Source organism: Typopeltis vanoorti, chromosome 17 (genome assembly GCF_054136105.1).
Source record: "Typopeltis vanoorti isolate ZY-2024b chromosome 17, IOZ_Tvanoo_1.0, whole genome shotgun sequence".
Lineage (NCBI taxonomy): Eukaryota > Metazoa > Arthropoda > Arachnida > Uropygi > Thelyphonidae > Typopeltis > Typopeltis vanoorti.
Genome location: NC_143565.1, coordinates 36,078,574 through 36,086,142, shown reverse-complemented (window position 1 = coordinate 36,086,142; position 7,569 = coordinate 36,078,574).

The following is a 7,569-nucleotide window of genomic DNA, read 5'->3' as shown; positions in this document are numbered from 1 at the left end:
TTCATTTGTCCAACGTGTATGCATCCAATTTTTACGCTTCGTCTGCACTAAACTATCTGGTAGAGATCAAACATATGAAATAAAAGTGAAACTTATTTTTGCGTGCAGTCGATAACAAACAGATGAACATCTATTCAAACAGACGTCCGTAATCGGTAAAATACAAATGAACACCTTGTTCTCTCTTGGCAGCCACTTGTATGATAAGTGGCTATCACGTTGTATGTTGTATGGCAGCCACTTATTCAAATGTAATCAGATGGAATTTGATCAAATTTGATATTTGGGATCAATTTTTATTTTTAAATGTTGTATTTTTAACTTAGTCTACTCTCTTGTTCATCCCTTCCTTTCGGGTTCATTTGCTTTCCGAGTACAGCTGCATCCCGTTTGGGTCTCAGTATTTTTTTAAACGTTATAATAATAGTTTCTTCAAGTCTACGGTTTTAAAGCATGACTGGATTATTTTTATTTCTTTATTTTATTTTATTTTATTATTTCTTTATTGTTTTTTACACTTAAAGGGATTTCTTATTTGACCACGTGCCTGTTCTCTTCCTGCCACTATACGCATTCAACTTCTCTGCACTAATTCGCATTTTAAAAACCGTAATGGATTATAAAACTTATATAAATTCAGTTGCTGTCTTCCTTTCTTTATATTAATTTCTTTCAACAAGCGTAACAACATGAGCATGCAGATCGTACTGTTATGCCACTAAACGAACAAACAAGGTTTACGGGAAGAGAATATTAAAAGATTTCAAGGAATTCTTTGAAAACAAAAAAAAAAAAAAAAGTGTCAAATATTCCAAGAACGAACTAGGTGTTAATTGTCAGCTATTCAATGTTTCAGAAATGGGTGCGTCTTTTTCTTTTCTCTCTTTTTTTTTTTTTTTAATACTTTCACATGTTAGCAGTGGATGGATTAAAAATCTGAATCCTGGAATTCTAGATTTGCAATTCTAAAAGTGATTTTTCGATATCGTCTTGCAGATATTGACTGTCTTATTTAATTTATGGGATAAGACTTATTTATGGGATAAGACAAGTTAAGTTAACCTATTCTACGTTTACGTGTTTTCTTACAAGAAAAGGCTTTCTTACATGTTTTCTAGTGTGTGTGTGTGTGTGTGTGTGTGTGTGTGTGTGTGTGATAGCAATGTTGAAAGTCTCGTTGAGATGTTAATGTTTAAGTCTCGATACTTCGTATGTGTATACTCGATACTTCGATACTCCAAATACGTAACAGATCGTGGACAAGTTGTATTAGGAAAAAAAAATCATTGAGTTCTTGAAAATTAATAAAAACTTTCTTCTTCAACCCATCCGTCCCTTAGGAATCCACTGACTAGGAGTCACGACTAGTGCATCCCACCAAGGGTAAGTATTTTTATGTTTGTAGATTTGTATGTTCACGGGCCCAGTTTGCATGTTCTGAGGGACTTAAATACCGACTTTGTCTGAGAGGGGGCTGGATAGGACCGGCTATTCACCATCTGATAAAAAGACCTGATAAAAGTGCTTCACGTCATAGACTGGATTCGAACCGGTGTCTTTCCAACTAAAAGACTCATCTATATACTTACTGAGATATGAAGGCCCAATAAAAACGTTCCACCGTGTATACGTCAGAATAGATTTGATTTCTTTGTGTTAATTAGCACTGAATAATCACCGATAACAATTAAAAATATATTTCAAACTTAAAATATTAAGAAGAAAAATGGGATCTTTTCTACAATAATTTTCGCAATTGAGGTCAAATCTGAAGTTGATGTTTGATATTTGTGCAAATTAGTATGTAGAATGTAACCATTCATATTTCTCTCTCTCTCTCTCTCTCTCTCTCTCTCTCTCTCGGCCTTCCATTTTTATATATTTTTTAAAATTTAATTTTCATTTTATTTTCTTATTTTATTATATTGCTTTGTTTTATTTTATATTTGTATATGAATTTTGTGACAGATTCTTTCTTATTCGTCTTAGGCGTTCTATTAATTTCTGTTTAATTTTAAGCATGCTGTATTTATTAGTTTTATATAGAGATATTCTAGAATTTCATAATTCGTTTTATGGTCCCACAGATTTTTTTCTAAGGAATTTTACCCCCGTACTTTGTATTCGTTTGTCATCTTTCGCGTTCTTTACTTTTTTTTTTTTTTTTTAAACTGATTTCTCTTCCCTTCCATGAGCCTCAGTCAGTATAGACGAAGCTCTTTGGTCAGAAAGACCTGGGTTCGATTCCCGTCAGTGACGTGTCTCTCGTATGTGATCTCGTCTTTCTCTCACGTACGGAGGTAGGAGGCATTGGCGTATTCAGGGAGGGGCCAAGAGGCCTTGAACCCCCCAAAAAAGAAAAAGAAAAAAAAAAGACTAGAAAATTTTCCAAAAATCTTTTCCTAATTAAAATTCTTTTTTTCTTTTTTTATTTATTTCTGTTGTGTTTGTGTCTTCTATTTCTATACTACTAATGAATTAGCGGTCACATAAGGTGGGAATACCTTCTGGTTCTCGGGATTCACGACCGTTGTAAACGCAAGGCGAACGAAGTAGTGCTCGGGCGACGCTTCGTTTGCCCAAGCCGGGACAGAGGGGGATCACGGGTATCAGTCATAGGTCGTATGGGATGCGTAGTGTGTATTCTCAAATCGTCTTCTCAACTCAGGTTCCCCCCCCCCCCCCAAATTAAATCATAAGTGCTAACCCCCTCCAAGATTAAATCCTGAGTGCGCCACTGGTAGGAGGTCTTTTTTCATCCGAAAACTCGGGTTTTTCGTCCCCAAGAACAGGCAAACCGGCCCCGTGACCACACGTGGATTACAGTCATGAATACGTCCCAACCATATGCTGGTCCTGAGCCCGGATAAAATTGGGAGTTGGAGAAAGCAAGTGAACTACCCCGTAAACGGGGAATACTTTGTGGACTACAGTCACCTACGGTCGGAAACGACTGAAAGGAAAAATCAGTCAGTCTTCCCTTCCCTAGAGTAAGGCTGGATGGAAAAAACATCGTGTAATTTTATTCATGTATGTTTTTGTTTTTAGAATGGAGTAAATATTGTATTTATTACACCATTTATTTTGGCAAAATGTGAAATTTTAATATTTGTCTTTTTCATTGCCAGAGCACATCCTAGATATTTATAGTTATTCGTTTGTTGTAATAGCTTATTTATCGCTATTTATTTCTATTAATTAAATGTTCAATATTTTAAACATTTAATTAAATCGTATACTTCTTGTCTGTTAGCTGTGTCAAACGCTGTGAAAGAGTATAAAGGTTATATACATAACCTTTATACTCTTACAACAAGGAGTGGAAATATGCACGATACTGAGTGATAATATTTGCGTCAGTTAATTAGGAATCAAAGAAAAAAAAAGATATGCAAATATAGTTTCATACTTATTTATTAATATGTGAAAATATTAATAATACTATCCTACAATAATTAACATTTTTGTTTATGTAGAAAAGTCCACTGACGTGTCAACGAAGTAAAAAACAAAACTTGCTACATAGTAATGAATGCCTAATGTACAGGGCTGTCACAGCCGTGAAACAGCTTATTATATATGTTTATTTATTTCTATTATGCAGCCTTTCTATATATGCAGTTTATTTATTTCTATATATGCAGCCTTCTTCAGTTTTCGTTTAGTGGAAAAATGGAAAATTAATCCGTTGTGTAAATAATTTATCAAAAATGAATAGGTAGCGCAGGATGTGCAAATGCAAAGAGCAAAACTTAACGATCACACACAATTTTATCTGATTTAGTGAACGTGATTCAGGAGATATTTTGGAATGATACCATATATTATGGCATGTTGACGTTATTTGCCGGTGAACAGTCCTGTTACATTTGCACCAAACAACTCAACCGGAAAAAAAATAGGAATCCAGAAAACAACGGACTTGTGTTGCAAAATGAATGAAATAGTGAGTACGCCATATTGGTGAAAATATATTTAACCGTTTTTATTTATTTATTTAAGAGAATATATTTTTTTAAAAAAATATTCTCGCTATAGGCTATACTTGGTTAGATCGGATTCACTAGGAAACAAATCTGGCAAGAAATTGAAACAATTTTATTTCCCACCTGCCAGTAACAGACTGTTAACAAACAGCATTCTTTCACTAACAATCAAGAGAGAGGCCAACAAGATAATAAATGACTCTAAAGTAGCCTTCACCTCGTCTTGGGTGTGCACTGCAATTCATTTGTAACTGCAGGGTGCAAACAATTCCCCTGTGGATTCCAGTGAGCTTAATGTAAAATTAATGTGTGCATCACACACTACAAGTGGCGTCTGACTGGATTCGTTTTATCATAAATTTAATTGAGTATTATATGGTTCACTAAGCCTAATGGAAAATGCTTGTTGAAGTGAAACATCTTTGTACAAGATGTCGAGTTTACTTCATTTTTAGAGCACCAATGACTAATTTATAAACTAGTTAATTATGCCCTTAAAATTTGCCAATAAATTTACTCATATTGTAAACTCTCACGTAGTATTGTGCGAACTACGTTCTTTTGATATATTACTAAACAAAAATGGCTATTATTAAGTGGGCATGCGCATTGATGACGCTAAACAGTGCTCTTTCTCTCTTGATAAGTGAAAAAGAAAAACAGAAGAATAATGCGGTGGGTTCACTGAACCAATGCTAGCAGTTTGTTGACTGGAAATGTTTGCAGAGGACTGCGGAGTTGTAGAAATATTATAAAATAAATAAGGAAATAAAATAAAATGGAATAAAAAGAACAGGACTTGAACCGTGTAGCGACATAATCACTCCACACGTCACTCTTCATTCCCAAGAATCCTTTATTTTCTTTTTATTATTTTTTCATACCTATTTATAGGTATAATAACAATGTCAATATACTCAACCTTGTTATATTCGATAATTTTATCGAAAAATTTTCATTTTAACTCTCTCTCCAGCAATTGTAAGTAATACATTCTTAAAGGTAAATAAATTTATCGGTTTTGTAACGTGAGATCATTCTATATATTTGCAACAGTAAAAACTAACAGTAAAAAACGAACTTCGTATATTTGTTTGAAGGCTTTTCCTCGCAATCTCTTTTTTTATGCAGCAAAGCCGATATAGGCAGGGAATTAAAAGTAAAGACGCTTAATCCCACATGCATGCATACATATCTACATACAGTATAACTGATACACAATTCAAACAAGATATCATCTAAGAATCTAAGAATCTATCCAAGAATCTAAGAATAGTCCATCAGGTAGCGTCATAAAATATGGACTTCTCCAAGTAATGCTGTTTTTTTTTTGTAGATCATATTGGATCACTTCGTTGATGTTTAATTGCTGTAAATAGCTGGATAGTTTCTTTGAAGTTGCACCAAGTGCACCGATAACTATTGGGATGACTTTAATGTGTTTAAGTCACAGCCGGCCAACTTCGATTGCCAGATCTTGATATTTAGTATTTTACCCCCAATTCTTTGTTGTTAATCATTAATCCAAACCTGTCGATGTTCCAAATGCCGATCAGTTTGTATTCGAAAGTCCCAGAGAATTTTTCTGTTTCGTTTTCCAATACTGTCTCAATTTTATGCTGCCACCATTTTATCAAAAGTAGGAAAGTCCTATTTTTTGCATACATGCCAATGATTTATTTTGGCCACTTGATTATGGTGGTATTTATAGTCAGTTTGAGCTATTTTGGTGCAGGCACTGATTAGATGTTCTACAATCTCACTAAAAAACACACGTACTAACCACAGTGATCAGTTTTGATGTGTAAATATTTCATCCCAAGTATCTTGGGACGTCATCATCATGAATTACACTTGTTTCTAGATAAAATAAACCTTCTTCACCCTCGCATCAACTTTACGCTAGAAAAATAATCTCCACAGGGTATCTCCTTTATGGATATACACATTCAAAGAAAAGAAGAGAGTTCCATCGCCACGTCTGTCTATCGCAAGCCTACATTTTCAGGTCGCTACATTCACAATTCTTCCGCTCATCATCCATCTCAGAAATTTGGCATCAGTAAATCACTAGTTTCTAGAGCACACAAATTCTGCTCCTCTGAAGATTCTCTAAACTAGAAATAATCAAAAATACAGTCATACTAAAGGGATATAATCTTAAAACAACTCAAAAAATCATCTGTCACTTCCCCACACATCAACCTAGATAAGAAGAAGCTCACAGGATTCCTATACCTTATGTCAAAGGCATCTCCGAACGTCTTTCAAAAATTATGAAGAAATACAATTTTGCCACTACTTACAAACCTATCAACCAAATCTATAACTTGTTATCTTCTCCTAAGGACAAACTCTCACCTCTGATGTTACCTGGCGTTTATAAGATCCCCATGCTCCTGCAATTTGTCTTACTTTGGACAGATAGGTAGGTCTGTTCAGAAACGCATCTCGGAACATCAAGGCCACATTCGTCTTTTCAAACCGCAGAAATCTGGTCTCTCTCAACACGGAGTTGAAAATCCAAGCCATTGGATCCATTGGGAAAAGTCAAAACTTTTACATAGATCTTTATATAAACATGAACGTTTATACAAAGAAAGTTCTGAAGCCCTACTACACAGACCAAATTTAAACCGCAACGACGTTCTTACTATTCCTAAAGCATGGGAAATTGTCATACAAAATTGCGTAAAATAGTCTCTTTATATATGTTGTTATATTTATTTATTTATTATTTTTTCAGTTATATTTTAATTTATTTCTATAACACGTTACTGCACGCATATTGAAATTGTAATCATGCGCCCTAACTGTATGTTATTCCTAGTATTGTTTGAATTGCTGTACTGAGGATGTCCCAAGATACTTGGGAGGATGAAATATTTACGTATTAAAACATATCACTGTGATTAGTGCGTGTTTTTTTAGTGATGAATTCATCACATGTTTCAATATATAAAAACGTTCTACAGTCTCATCTTTCTGATTGCATAATCTGCGTTTGCTGTTATTATTGATGTTCAAAATTTTTGCTTTGATTGCATTAATTTGTAATGCGTGTTCTTGAGCTGCTAGAATAAATCCATCTGTTTCTTTTTTAATATATCCCTCATATTGTTATTGTTATTATTATTATTATTATTATTATTATTATTATTATTATTATTATTATTATTATTATTATTATTATTATTATTATTATTAAAGCGTAATTGTCTCTCCCACAAAGAACACTGTGGATACAAACCAGAAGCGTTTGAAGGTTTTTAAATTCTATTTCAAAGTCCAATCATGTCACAATCACACGTACGCACGCAAGCACACACACACACACATGCACGCACGCGCGTACACACCATGTGCTCACAATGGATGGGACACTCGCATGTGGTCGTGGGGACATCTGCTCACCCACTACTTGCTATCCAGTAATTCCTTCGCGAGAAGAAACTAGTTTTCCGTCTCTTGTTAAGGTGTTCTCGTAAGCATCGCCTCGGGGAATACGTAGTCGGCCGAGTTGAAGATGTGTGTGCGCAGGTACTCTCCTGCTGCCATTCCATAGCTTAAGGGTGTCCGGTCA